This window comes from Leucopleurus acutus (assembly GCF_964270905.1).
Source record: "Leucopleurus acutus genome assembly, chromosome: 10".
In the NCBI taxonomy this organism is placed as follows: domain Eukaryota; kingdom Metazoa; phylum Chordata; class Mammalia; order Artiodactyla; family Delphinidae; genus Leucopleurus; species Leucopleurus acutus.
The window spans coordinates 67,373,721-67,388,498 of NC_139153.1; the positions used below are offsets into that span (position 1 = coordinate 67,373,721).

The 14,778-nt window shown below is 41.6% G+C and overlaps 1 protein-coding gene across 1 annotated transcript in view; it reads left to right on the plus strand.

Annotated features, from left to right (window-relative positions):
- Positions 1 to 4,218: 4,218 nt before the first annotated feature.
- Positions 4,219 to 14,778, plus strand: part of KCTD20 (potassium channel tetramerization domain containing 20) — a 94,890-nt gene continuing 84,330 nt past the window's right edge. The window contains exon 1 of the mRNA XM_082848719.1: positions 4,219 to 4,234. The gene's annotated coding sequence lies outside the window, so the exon portion shown is untranslated. The remainder of the gene's footprint in view (positions 4,235 to 14,778) is intronic.

The window sequence follows — 14,778 nt, forward strand, 5'->3', positions numbered from 1 at the left end:
GACTGGAGGGACCCCTGAAGCTCTGGCCTCGGCCGAAAAGGTGCTTCTGATGTTTTCATTTCCCTTGCTGAGCTGCTGCTTCTGGGTTAAATTCATTTTATTGCCTGTTCATTTTTAAAGAAAGACTGACAGAGTTACTCTAATAGATCAAGGGTCTGAGCTCAGAGTAGGTCAAAGGCACTCACAGGTAGGTAGGTGAATAAAAATAGAAGGAGGGTTGGCAAGTACAGCCAGGACACCTGTGTTCATAGCATACTAATAAAGGCCAGAATCTCCTCATTTATCTCTGGTGGGAAATGCTGATGGTGTCACAGGATCAAACTCAAACCGCATCCAAACCAGGTGATTTCCCCTGAGCATTCAGTGAAAGGAAGTATCTGTCCATGGTAGGAGTGGCTGGGCAGTTTTGAATGGTCGGATGAGAGGAGCTTGCCTAGAATGGAACTAAAGATCTGCTCACGTGTTCCCGTGTGAAGACGCACATGGACATCAAACCTATACCGTTCCTATGAACGCTCAGTCTCATGTTTATTCTTCCAGACACACTCCCGGCATCATTTATTGGGAGCAGGAGCCGTTGGGGTCCAGCGAGCTTGCCAGCATGAGACAGGCACTTTCCTAGAGCTTCCAAACAGTTCTTTAAAAATCGTTACTCTGAGGTTTGTGAGTTGTATTTTCATTGCACTTCAGAGACTTCCTGTTTATCTCCCGGTCTCTGGTAACAACGTAGCATTTTGTTTGAACCCTTGGTTTGTCTTAAGGAGACCCTGGTTTTGGAGGTTTTGATTAAAAAGTGCCTTGTACTGGACTTCCCTGGTGGTGCAGTGGTTAAGAATCTGCCTGCTAATGTAGGGGACACGGGTTCGAGCCCTGGTCTGGGAAGATCCCACAGGCCGCGGAGCAACTAAGCCCTTGAGGCACAACTACTGAGCCTGCGCGTCTAGAGCCTGTGCTCTGCAACAAGAGAAGCCACGACAATAAGAAGCCCGCGCACCGCGTTGAAGAGTAGCCCGCACCACGTTAAAGAGTAGCCCCCGCTCGCCGCAACTAGAGAAAGCCCACACACAGAAACGAAAACCCAACACAGCCAAAATTAAATAAATTTATTTTTTAAAAAAAAGTGCCTTGTACTACAGGGTTTCTTGATCTGCAGTTGGACTTCTGATTTTAAAATACCACATTCCAGTTAGTAGGAAGCAAAGATGTTATCTGTTTCTACAGAAGTTTTATGTAGTATTCCAGGAAATAGAGGCTTTGATTCTTCCCATCATCAGATGATTTGAACCCATCTTCGTGACCAAACACTTTTACATTATACTGACTAGAAGGAATAATCACAGAGAAAAAAAAATGGGTTGGTGGTGGGATCTTTATTCTCATCTGCATTTGAATCTTTTGGAACCCAACTGAATGTATTTGTATGGTTTGCACCATGCGTTTCTCTGTCTTCTCTTCATGAGTTCCCTCAAAGAGAACACTCTGGACCTCGATGGCCACCTTTATTCACATAAAGGATTTTTCCATTTGGAGGTAAACATGTTGGGAGGTGAGGAGTTAATATTGTGTAGAATCAATGTCCCATATTTTCAGAGGGGTCTCAATCCAGAACAAAGAATGAGAAGAGGACTCTGATGGTACCAGCTCTACCGACTGGGAGAAAGTCTCTCTGCCAGTTGGGAAAATCACTTCATGAGTCTTTGTATTTTTTAATCAGAGATATAACCAGAGGATCTGTATTTTATGCATTTTGAAGAGAAAAGAGGCTGAATTTGGCTTCTATATTTACTTTTTCCATTTTTCTCATGTTAATATTTTTTTAAAAAACCAACAAAAACCCCTTTGGATCCCTGCAATAGCCCAAAGTCATACTGCCTTGGCAACAGTAGCTAGTCCACTGGAGTCTCCAAATATCAAGACAGAAAATTTTAAATGCACTTCCAGGGACTTCCCTGGCTGTCCAGTGGTTAAGACTTTGTGCTTCCACCACAGGGGGCACGGGTTCCATTCCATCTTAGGAAACTAAGATCCCACATGCTGCATGGCTCGGCCAAAAAAACAAAAACATAAAATGCACTTCCAATAAAATGTCACATTTTTAAAGACATTAGAACTGACCTTCCAGGCTTCCCTGCTGGCACAGTGGTTAAGAATCCACCTGCCAAGGCAGGGGACACGGGTTCGAGCCCTGGCCTGGGAAGATCCCACATGCCGCAGAGCAACTAAGCCCGTGTGCCACAACTACTGAAGCCCGTGCACCTAGAGCCTATGCTCCACAACAAGAGAAGCCACAGCAGTGAGAAGCCCATGCACCGCAACAAAGAGTAGCCCCCACTCACCACAACTAGAGAAAGCCTGCACACAGGCACGAAGACCCAATGCAGCCAAAAATAAATTTAATTAATTATTTTAAAAAAAGATCCTTTGGCTTACAGGATCTTAGTTCTCCGACCAGGGATTGAACCCAGGCCCTCGGCGGTGAAAGTGCCTAGTCCTAACCCCTGGACCACCAGGGAATTCCCTAGTAACTAGTTTTTAAAGCTAATGAATTTGTTCTTTAACCCTACTTATCACTTATCAGCAGTGTGTATAACGTGCTGCTTTCCCTCCACCCCCTCAGGCCATGTCTCTCTCAGGGCTGATTGCAATTCCTACAAGATGCGTTCACTTTATTTTTTTAACTTTTAATTTTATATTGGGGTATAGCCACTTAACACTGTTGTGATAATTTCAGGTGCACAGCAAAGCAACTCAGCCATACATATACATGTGTCCATTCTCCCCCAAACTCCCCTCCCATCCAGGTTGCCACATAACATTGAGCAGAGTTCTGTGTGCTATACATTAGGTCCTTGTTGGTTATCCATCTTAAATATAGCAGTGTGTACATGTCGATCCCAAACTCCCTGACTATCCCTTCCCCCCTGGTAACCATAAATTCGTTCTCTAAGTTTATGAGGCTGTTTCTGTTTTGTAAATGAGTTCCTTTGTATTATTTCTTTTTAGATTCCGCGTAGAAGGGATATTGTGATATTTCTCTTTCTCTGTCTGACTTACTTCACTCAGTATGACAGTCTCTAGGTCCATCCATGTTGCTGCAAATGGCATTATTTCATTCTTTTTAATGGCTGAGTAATATTCCATTATGTACATGTACCACATCTTCCTTTAACCATTCCTCTGTTGCATGGACGTTTAGGTTGCTTCCATGTCTTGGCTATTGTAAACAGTGCTGCAGTGAACATTGGGGTGCATGTATCCTTTCAGACCATGTTTTTCTCTGGATATATGCCCAGGAGCGGGATTGCAGGGTCATATGGTAGCTCTATTTTTAGTTTTTTAAGGCACCTCCATACTGTTCTCCATAGTGGCTGTACTACTTTACATTCCCACCAACAGTGCAAGAGGGTTCCCTTTTCTCCACACCCTCTCCAGCATTTATTATTTGTGGATTTTTTGATGATGGCCATTCTGACTGGTGTGAGGTGATATCTCATTGTGGTTTTGATTTGCATTTCTCTAATAATTAGCGATGTTGAACATCTTCTCATCTGTCTTCTTTGGAGAAATGTCTATTTAGGTTTTCTGCCCATTTTTTGATTGGGTTGTTTGTTTTGATGTTATTAAGCCTCATGAGCTGTTTGTAAATTTTGGAGACTAATCCCTTATTGGTCACATCATTTACAAATATTTTCTCCCAATCTGTGTGTTGTCTTTTCATTTTGTTTATGGTTTCCTTTGCTGTGCAAAAGCTTTTGAGTTTAATTAGGTCCCATTTGTTTATTTTTGTTTTTATTTCCATTATTCTCGGAGATGGACCGAAAAAGATATTCCTGTGATTTATGTCAGAGAGTATTCTGCCTGTGTTTTTCTCTAGGAGTTTTATAGTGTCCAGTCTCACATTTAGGTCTTTAATCCATTTTGAGCGTATTTTTGTGTATGGTGTTAAAGAATGATCTAATTTCATTTTTTTACATGTAGCTGACCAGTTTCCCCAGCTCCGTTTGTTGAAAAGACTGTCTTTCCACCATTGTAGTCTTGCCTCCTTTGTCGTACAGATGCGTTCACTTTAAATCCACCCATTCGCCTGTCTTCTCTTCCAGGTAGCTATAGAGTCCACTGCCTCAAATGGGGACCCCAGGAACAGCTGTTCCCTGCACTACATCTACGCCTAGCAGCCCAGCGAGTACCTGAAGGCTGTGGTGGCCGTGGGGGAGATTTGCCAGGACTATGACAGGTATGAGACTCCCCATCTCTGTGGGTTCGCATGGCCCCTGACTGACCCTGGGCAGAAGAATGGAAATTAAGTCATTGCTGAGGCTCATGAGGGGATAGAATAAAGCCTGGCCCCAGACGTGTCATCTTCTCCACACCTAGAGAAACTGAGTTTACACCAAGCTCACACTGGGCACCAAAAAAATCCTCTTAGCCTTCTTCTCTTACTTGGCTGGCAGGACCACTGGATAGCAATTTTGGTTTCCCTTTTGTAAGGTTTCAGTATGTGCTTTGCTATGCCAAGTTTGGTGCATGGACCAGCAGTGTAAGGTCACCTAGGAACTTAGAGCATCAAGCCCCACTTGAGAATCGGAATCAGCATCTCCAATGTAACATGATTCCCAGATGATTCATGTGCACCGTGGAGTTGGAGAAGCACCAGTTTAGTGGGCACTGTTCTGTCTGATCCTTATATTAACCCTTCTGTCATGGGTGTTGTTTACCAGCAGAGGAAAACCATGTAGGGAGGTAAAGTGCCCTGTTGCACAGCCAGAAGCAGGATTTAAACCCAGATCCAGCTCATTCCACAGCGTAAGCTCGTAATCATGGATTTCACTGACCTTAAAAGCTATTGGTAACTTTAGCAGAGGGTGTGTGTCTGCCCATGTGCATATGTGTGTGCCCATACCAGTGTGTGTGTGTTTGTATGTGTGCCTATAGAAAACATGATTTTGAGATCAGATGAGATCAGATCAGTATTATATTTATTTTTACTTGGTGGAAAACATTGACCTTTCCCACTAAGAGAATTCCCTGTAAGAAATGATTTACATAAGTCACATTAAACTGGATTTATTCTGCCTTTCCAGTATTTCCAGACTGAGGTGATGTTGTGCACACTTTTGATCCAGAAGGCTCTTTGAGGGAGAACTAGTGTAAATATAAATATGAGTAAATCTCAGTTGACTGCCTGGCATGATGGTAAAAGAGGGCTAGTTAGTAATGAGCAACAACTAACTGACCTGTTAAACCAGGAAAATAAAGTGACTCTGTCCTCTAGTTTCAGAGAGATTTCATGGGATAGCCTGAATTTCTGTTCTTTCTAGTCTCATGATTGGTGATAATCGTATTAAAAACTTGATACCCCAGCACCATAGGGAGTGACACAACCTAGTGACCAGAAGGTGCAGAGAAACCAACAGGATAGGTAATAGGAAAGTTTCCATCAGTGTCCTTCCCGCTGGTGAGTCTCTGGATTCGGCTTGGTCATTGCCAGTAATTCAGATGGGTCTGAAGCCAGTTGGGGATGAATGAACAGGTCCAATCAAATCAGACAGCTCTAAACACTAGGCTCGTAGTGTTTAGAATGGAATGTGCATGGAACCACACTTCCCCTCTTACACATTTGGAATAAAGGGCAATAATAACATTTTGTGTGTGTGTGTGTGTGTGTGTGTGTGTGTGTGTGTGGCCATGCCATGTGGCTTGTGGGATCTTAGTTCTCTGACCAGGGATTGAACCCACGCCTGCAGCAGTGAAAGCGTGGAGTCCTAACCACTGGACTGCCAGGGAATTCCCAATAATAGCATTTTTAATTATCTTGTTGAAGTAATAGTTATACTTGCGATATTGTCTGTAAAGACAATTGGAATCTCAGCTCTGATTTCTTCAGGCCCCAATTCGGGGAGGATTCTTAGAGAGGCCCATGTCATGGAGATTTCTGCCAAGGAGGGAAAAGATGGACAGATTGCGTCCTCACTGTCAGAAACTCCTCCAAATGTCCCCAAGACACCAACACAGTAATTCTCTCCTTCTGTCTATCACGCACACAGTTCATTGAGGGGACAGTCCTTTCCCTGATGTATATCCCTGGCAGCTTTGTCATAAATTAACTGACCTCATATGTGTGTTTTTTTCCTGGGCTCTCTATTCTATTCCTCTGGCCCGTGTGGTTCTTTTTGTGCCATTTCTACACTGTTTGGTTACTGTACCTTTGTAATATGGTTTCAAGTCAGTGAGTGAGTTTCCTCCAGCTGCTGTTCTTCTTTCTCTGGATCCCCTTGGCTGTTCGGGGTCCTTTGTGGTTCCATGCAAATGTCAGGATTGTTTGTTCAGCCTCTGTGAAAAATTCCATTGGAATTTTGATAGGAATTGCATTGAATGTGCACACTGTTTTGGGTAGAATGGACATTTTAGCACTACTAATTCTTTCCATTCATGAGCACAGGATATCTTTCCATTTATTTGTGTCTTCAGTTTCTTCATCAAATGTCTTAAGGTTTTCAGTGTGCAGCTCTTTCATGTCCTGGGTTAAATTTATTCCTAGGTAGTTGGTTCTTTTGATGTTATTGTAAATGGGATTGTTTTCTTGATTTCTCTCTCTCTGATGGTTCATTATGAGTGTAGAAAAACACAACTGATTTTTGTGTATTGATTTTGTATCCTGCAACTTTACTGAATTCATTTATTGGTTCTAACAGTTTTTTGGTGATTTAATACAGAAAACTGGAATTAGAAATCCCACTGTTTCTACCACATCCAGGTCATACACAACACCCAAGACATAGTGGCTACTAATATAATCTTCCCACAGTGTCCCTTAAAAACGTGTGAAGTCCTACAAGGGTGAATTGCATCATCATTTTGGGTGAGCAGGATCTGGGTAGGGCTTGGTCTCTATAGCAAAGGTTGTTGTCTTCTCTACATTTCTTTCCTTTTATTGACATGACTGTTTTGAAAAGTAATTTATTTACCAGTAATTTCAAACGTATAGAAAATTTAAAATAGCAGTACAAAGTACTCACATTTGCCACTGTACACAAAACACTTCAGTGTCCCAAAATAGGGACACTTTTCCAGGGAACCAGCACGAAACCTCCACATGAGGAAATATCATGGTTTCCACATTATGATGCAATTCACAGGCCCACTTCAACTTTCACCAGCTGCCCCAACTCTAGGGAAATGTCTCTTTTCATTCTGATCCTGTTTTGTTCTTCTGAAATGATGAGTGATACTTTCCCTCATTATCACAACCTTGATGGATTGAAAATGCATAGAATGAGTAAGATCTGGGTGACCTTTTCTGTATTGGAACATGTATCAGTACTTCATTCTTTTTTTTTTTTTTTTTTTTTGCGGTATGTGGGGCTCTCACTGTTGTGGCCTCTCCCGTTGCGGAGCACAGGCTCTGGATGCGCAGGCTCAGCAGCCATGGCTCACGGGCCCAACCGCTCCGCAGCATGTGGGATCCTCCCGGATCGGGACACGAACCCATGTCCCCTGCATCGGCAGGCGGACTCTCAACCACTGCGCCCTTCATTCATTTTTTATTGTGATTAAATGTACATAACATTTACCATTTAAACCATTTTAAGTACACAGTTCTATGGCATTAACCACACTCATATTGTTGTACAAATATCCTCACCATCCACATTCAGATCTTTTCCATTTTCACCAATGAAACTCTGTAGCCATTAAACACTAATTCCCCTCAGCAACTGCATTCTATTTTCTGCCTTTGAACTTGACTTCTCTGGATACCTCATATAAGTGGAATCATATCATTTTTGTTCTTTTGTGACAGGGCTATTTCACTTATCATAATGGATCAAGGTTAATATATGTTGTAGCACGTGTCAGAATTTCCTTAGTTTTTAAGGATGAATTTTCAATGCTTTTTGTGTATACCACATTTAGTTTATCCATTCATCCATTGACACTTGGGTTGCTTCCACCTTTTGCCACTGTGATTAATATTGCTATGAAGATGAGCGTACCCGTATCTGTTCCAGTCCCTGCTTTCAATCTTTTGGGTATACCCTGATGTGGAATTGATGGATCATATGTTAATTCTATGTTGAAGTTTTTGAGGAACCGCCATACTGTTTTCAACAGAGACCATATCATTTCACTTGATTCCTTTTAAGACAGAATAATATGGATCAGCCTCCATGTCACTTATCCATTTACCCATCGGTAGACATTAGCATTGTTTCTACCTTTTGGCTGTTGTGAACAGTGCTGCTGTCAATAGATGTGTACACCTGTTTTCAATTCTTTGGGTTCTATATCTAGGGGTGGAGTTGTTGAACCATAGATAATTGTATATTCATAGAGTAAACAGAGGTTGCACCATTTTCCATTTCCACAATAAGGTTTAAAAGTTTCAGTGTCTCTGCATTGTTGCCAACATTTGTTATTTTAAATGTTTTTGATTATACCCATTTTAGCATGTGTGAAGGCATTATTATTGCATTGTGGTTTTAAGTTGCATTTCCATCATATCTTTTCAGCTGCTTGTTGACCATCTGCATGACTTGTTTGGGGAAGGGTCTATTTAAGTCCTTTGTCCACATTTAAAATTGGGTTATTTGTCTTTGTTGATGAGTTGTAAAAGTTCTTGATACACCTGGATAAACACTTATCAGATATAAATATAATGTGAAATTCTTCCATTCTGTGGGCTGTCATTTCACTTTCTAAATTGCATTTTTTTGATGCACAAAGCTTTTTAATTTAAGGAAATCTAATTTTTTTCTTCTGGTTGCTGGTTATGAAGGTTTATCCCTATGTTTTATTGGAGATTTTACAGAGTCGTCCCTCAGTATCCATGAGGGACTGGTTCCAGGACACCCCACAGATACCCAAATCCATGGATGCTCAAATCTCTTATATAAAATGATATAGTATTTGCAAATAACCTAGGTACATCTTCCTGTATACTTCAGATCATTCCTAGATTGTGTATAAGAACTAATGCAATATAAATGCTATATAAATGTTGTAAAAACAATGTGAATGTTATGTAAATAGTTGCTGGAATGTGGTAAATTCAAGTTTTTCCTTTTGAAACTTTTTGGCATTTTTTTTCTAATAGTTTTTGATCTGGCATTGGTTGAATCCATTGATGTGGAACCCGTGGATTCAAGGAGCTGAGTAAAATTTTACTTTTTACATTTAAGCCTTTTATGTATTTTGAGATGCTTTTTGTACGTGGTATGAGGTAAGGGTCCAGTTTCATTCCTCTGCATGTGGTTAGCCAGTCACCTAGCACCATTTGTTGAAAACACCATTTCCCCCCATTTTAATGCTGTTGACTGTAGTCTGAAATCCGTTCATCATAGATGAATGGGTTTATTTCTGGGATCTCCATTCAGTTGCATTCATCTGTATGTATATCTTCATGCCAGTATCACAGCATTTTATTTAATGTTGCTGTGTGCTGTGTTGATTTTCTTTCTAAAAATTGTTTTAGCTCTTTAGGTTCTCTTGAAATTCCACATTTCAGGGTGTCATATTCTGCTCCCTTTCACATGGATGTACCCCAGTTTGCTTATGCATCATTTACTGAACACATCTTAATTCCTGTAAGGTTTAGACATTATGAGTAGAGGTTCTGTGCATAATAGCATCCTTGTTTTTGTGTGGATACAGTTTTCCAAAGCAGTTGTGTGAATACTGGAGGCATGATGGATGGATCTCAAGATGTGAGACCTCTTTGGCTTTGGAAAATACTGCCAACCTGTATCTCAAGAGGCCGTCTGTGCGTTCCATCAGCAATGAAGAAGAGTTGCTGTTGTTCCCCTTCCTCCAGTAATCGGTATTGTCATTTTGGGAGGAGGTTAGCAGCTCTAATAGGTGTGTGGTGCTGTCTTGTTGTTTTTGTTGTTTTTTTTTTTTTTTTTTTTTTTTTTTTTTTTTTTTTTTTGCGGTACGCGGGCCTTTCACTGTTGTGGCCTCTCCCGTTGCGGAGCACAGGCTCCGGACGGGCAGGCTCAGCGGCCATGGCTCACGGGCCCAGCCGCTCCGCGGCATGTGGGATCCTCCCGGACCGGGTGCACGAACCCGTGTCCCCTGCATCGGCAGGCGGACTCTCAACCACTACACCACCAGGGAAGCCCTGTCTTGTTGTTTTGTTTATTTATTTTTTAAATTTATTTTTTTATTTTTGGCTGTGTTGGGTCTTTGTTGCTGCGTGGGCTTTCTCTCTAGTTGCGGCGAGCGGGGACTACTCTTCGTTGCGGTGCGCGGGCTTCTCATTGCAGTGGCTTCTCTTGTTGAAGAGCACGGGCTCTAGGCACACGGGCTTCAGTAGTTGTGGCATGCGGGCTCAGTAGTTGTGGCTTGTGGGCTCTAGAGCACAGGCTCAGTAGTTGTGGCTTACCGGCTTAGTTGCTCCACAGCATGTGGGATCTTCCCGGACCAGGGCTCAAACCCATGTCCCCTGCATTGGCAGGTCGATTCTTAACCACTGCACCACCAGGGAAGTCCCTGTCCTGTTGTTTTAATTTGTAATTCCCTAATGATATATGACATTGATCATATTTTTGTCCACTTATTTATTATCTGTATATCTTCTTTGGTCAGGTGTCTGTTCAGATCTTTACCCATCTGTAATGAAGGTGTTTGCTTTATAGTTGTACAAATTCTTATCAGATATGCATATTGCAAATATTTTTTCTCCCAATTTGTGGCTTGTCTTTTGGTTTTCTGAGAATTTAAAGTTTAAAATTTTTAAAGTCCATGTTCAAAATTTTATTTCTTTTGTGGATAAGCTTTTGAGGTTTTGTGTTAAAATTTACCAAGTCCAAGGTTATGTAGATTTCCTTCTATGTTTTCATCTACAATTTTTATAGTTTTGTATTTTAAATTTGTCTATGGACAATTTTGAGTGAATATTGGTGTAAGTTGTAAAGTTTGTGCCTACAGCCTTTTGATTGAATATGGTTTCCAATTAACTATTCTATAACTATTTTTGGAGAAGTCATGGGATATGTGGCTCCATTTCAGTTTGAATTTCCAAATTTAGTGGTTTCTGCAGGCTTGCCAGCTGGGAGCATGGGCTTCACAGAACTGAGAGGTTGCGGCCTGCACTTCCCAGCTGGCCAGCAGGTGGCGCCAAGCCTGCCTCTCTGACCCTTGAGGTGCATACACATTCCCTCCCTCCTGTCACAGCCCAGGGTCTGAGTGTCCCCTCCCTCCTGTCACAGCCCATTGCCTTTTGACAATGTTGAAGGTGACCTGAAGGTCCAGAAATCCCCTTACCCTCTGTGTCTGGGAAACCTTCCCTCAAACACCCTTCCCCACAAAGACTCTCCTGAGACTCAGTATCCCCCCTTTCCTGACCAGGCCACACAGACCCAGTCCCTCCCCCGACTCATCAGCCAGGAAATGACACGCTCCTTCCCAGGATCAGTCAGAACAATAGCTGGTGACCCACGCATTCCCCTCCTCCCCGGCCCAAACCGTAGCCACTGCCCTCCACCTTGTGCAGAAGCCCCGCTCAGGGCATCTCCCCAGTCAGGGCCTCTGATCCATGTGCTGTTGGGCCACCTTTCATGCCAGCCCCACACCCAGACCTTTATACTTGTGTTTACACCTCTCCATGGAGAAACCTCCTTTACCCCAACTATCCAGATGTTTACAGACCTTGTCTCTTTTCCTCCAGCTTTTCAATCTCAGAATTACCTGACTGTCACCACTCACAGTCCCTGCAGAGCCCAGCGATTTCTCCTTGAAGGAAAGGTTCTGGAGAAATCAGAGGGATAAATAAAGATGCCCAAGAGGGTGAAGAGTGAGTGTTTTCTGGTTAGAATTTTAAAGTGCTCCAACTAATAGATCATTTGCATTCTAATAACATGTTGTTCCTGAATTTTAATGGGGGAAATTATTTATCTCATAAATATGCCAAGTGGGAAGTCCATTTAAAAAAATGTTATCGAGGTAACTCTGAGGGTTTACAAAGAATGAGGACACAACGTCCTCTGTTCAGACACTGGCTGAGAGCTTCCCGCCAGGAGCCTCAGCCCCTTGGAGGGCGGGGCGGCCACGACCCTCCTCCCACAGGTGGGCCTCCTCAAGTGCATCCTGCACACAGGCCCAGCACCATCACAGAATCCTGAATTGGCCAATGGCAGGCAGCTGGCTAGAGATGCGGACAAGAGAAAACTGCCCAACAGCCTGGGACCACCCTGTGGCATGGCCTCAGGACCCTGGTCCAGCCCAACAGCACCTCTGCGTAGCCACACACCAGGCCAAGAGCTCTTCTGGTCTGGGATAAGGCAGGAAACTGTGAGTTGAAAGGAGGAGGAGATAGCCTCATCCACCAGAGGGCAGAGAGCAGAAACAAGAAGAACTTCAGTTCTGCAGCCTGGGGAAGGAAAACCACATTCACAGAAAGATAGACAAAATGAAAAGGCAGAGGACTTTGTACCAGATGAAGGAACAAGATAAAACCCCAGAAAAATAACTAAATGAAGTGGAGCTAGGCAACCTTCCAGAAAAAGAATTCAGAATAATAATAGTGAAGATGATCCATGACCTTGGAAAAAGAATGGAGGCAAAGATCGAGAAGATGCAAGAAATGTTTAGCAAAGTCCTAGAAGAATTAAAGAACAAACACCTAGAAGAATTAAAGAACAAACAAACAGAGATGAACAATACAATAACTGAAATGAAAAATACACTAGAAGGAGTCAATAGCAGAATAACTGAGGCAGAAGAACTGATAAGTGACCTGGAAGACAGAATGGTGGAATTCACTGCCATGGAACAGAAAGAAAAAAGAATAAAAAGAAATGAGGGACAGCCTAAGAAACCTCTGGGACAACATTAAACACACCAACATTCACATTATAGTGGTCCCAGAAGGAGAAGAGAGAGAGAAAGGACCAGAGAAAATATTTGAAGAGATTATGGTCGAAAAATTCCCTAACATGGGAAAGGAAATAGCCACCCAAATCCAGGAAGCTCAGAGAGTCCCAAGCAGGATAAACCCAAGGAGAAACACACCGAGACACATAGTAATCAAATTGACAAAAATTAAAGACAAAGAAAAATTATTGAAAGCAACAAGGGAAAAACGACAAATAACATACAAGGGAACTCCCATAACGTTAATAGCTGATTTCTCAGCAGAAACACTGCAAGCCAGAAGGGAGTGGCACAATATATTTAAAGTGATGAAAGGGAAGAACCTACAACCAAGATTACTCTACCCAGCAAGGATCTCATTCAGGTTCAATGGAGAAATCAAAAGTTTTACAGACAAGCAAAAGCTAACAGAATTCAGCACCACCAAAGCAGCTCTACACCAAATGCTAAAAGAACTTTTGTAAGTGGGAAACACAAGAGAAGAAAAGGACCTACAAAAACAAACCCATAACAATTAAGAAAATGGTAATAGGAACATACATATTAATAATTACCTTAAACATGAATGGATTAAATGCTCCAACCAGAAGACACAGGCTCACTGAATGGATACAAAAACAAGACCCATATATATGCTGTCTACAAGACACCCACTTCAGACCTAGGGACACATACAGACTGAAAGTGAGGGGATGGAAAAAGATATTCCATGCAAATGGAAATAAAAGAAAGCTGGAGTAGCAATACTCAGATAAAATAGACTTTAAAATAAAGAATGTTACAAAAGAGAATGAAGGACACTACATAATGATCAAGGGATTGATCCAAGAAGAAGATATAACAATTATAACTATATATGCACCCAACATAGGAACACCTCAGTACATAAGGCAACTGCTAACAGCTATAAAAGAGGAAACCGACAGTAACACAATAATAGTGGGAGACTTTAACACCTCACTTACACCAATGGACAGATCATCCAGACAGAAAATTAATAAGGAAACACAAGCTTTAAATGACACATTAGACCAGATAGATTTCATTGATATTTATAGGACATTCCATCCAAAAACAGCAGATTACACTTTCTTCTCAAGTGCGCACGGAACGTTCTCCAGGATAGATCACATCTTGGGTCACAAATCAAGCCTTAGTAAATTTAAGAAAATTGAAATCATATCAAGCATCTTTTCTGACCACAATGCTATGAGATTAGAAATCAATTACAGGGGGAAGAAACGTAAAAAACACAAACACATGGAGGCTAAACAATATGTTAGTAAATAAGCAAGAGATCACTGAAGAAATCAAAGAGGAAATAAAAAAATACCTAGAGACAAATTACAATGAAAACACGACGATCCAAAACCAGATGCAGCAAAAGCAGTTCTAAGAGGGAAGTTTATGGCAATACAAGCCTACCTCAAGAAACAAGAAAAATCTCAAATAAACAATCTAACTTTCCACCTAAAGGAGCTAGAGAAAGAACAAACAAAACCCAAAGTTAACAGAAGGAAAGAAATCATAAAGATCAGAGCAGAAATAAATGAAATAGAAACAAAGAAAACAATAGCAAAGATCAATAAAACTGAAAGCTGGTTCTTTGAGAAGATAAACAAAATTGATAAACCTTTAGCCAGACTCATCAAGAAAAAGAGGGAGAGGACTCAAATCAATAAAATTAGAAATGAAAAAGGAGAGGTTACAACAGTCACCACAGAATTACAAAGCATCATAAGAGACTACTACAGGCAACTCTATGGCAATAAAATGGACAACCTGGTAGAAATGGACAAATTCTTAGAAAGGTATAACCTTCCAAGACTGAACCAGGAAGAAAGAAAATATGAACAGACCAATCACAAGTAATGAATTTGAAACTGTGATTAACAATCTTCCAACAAA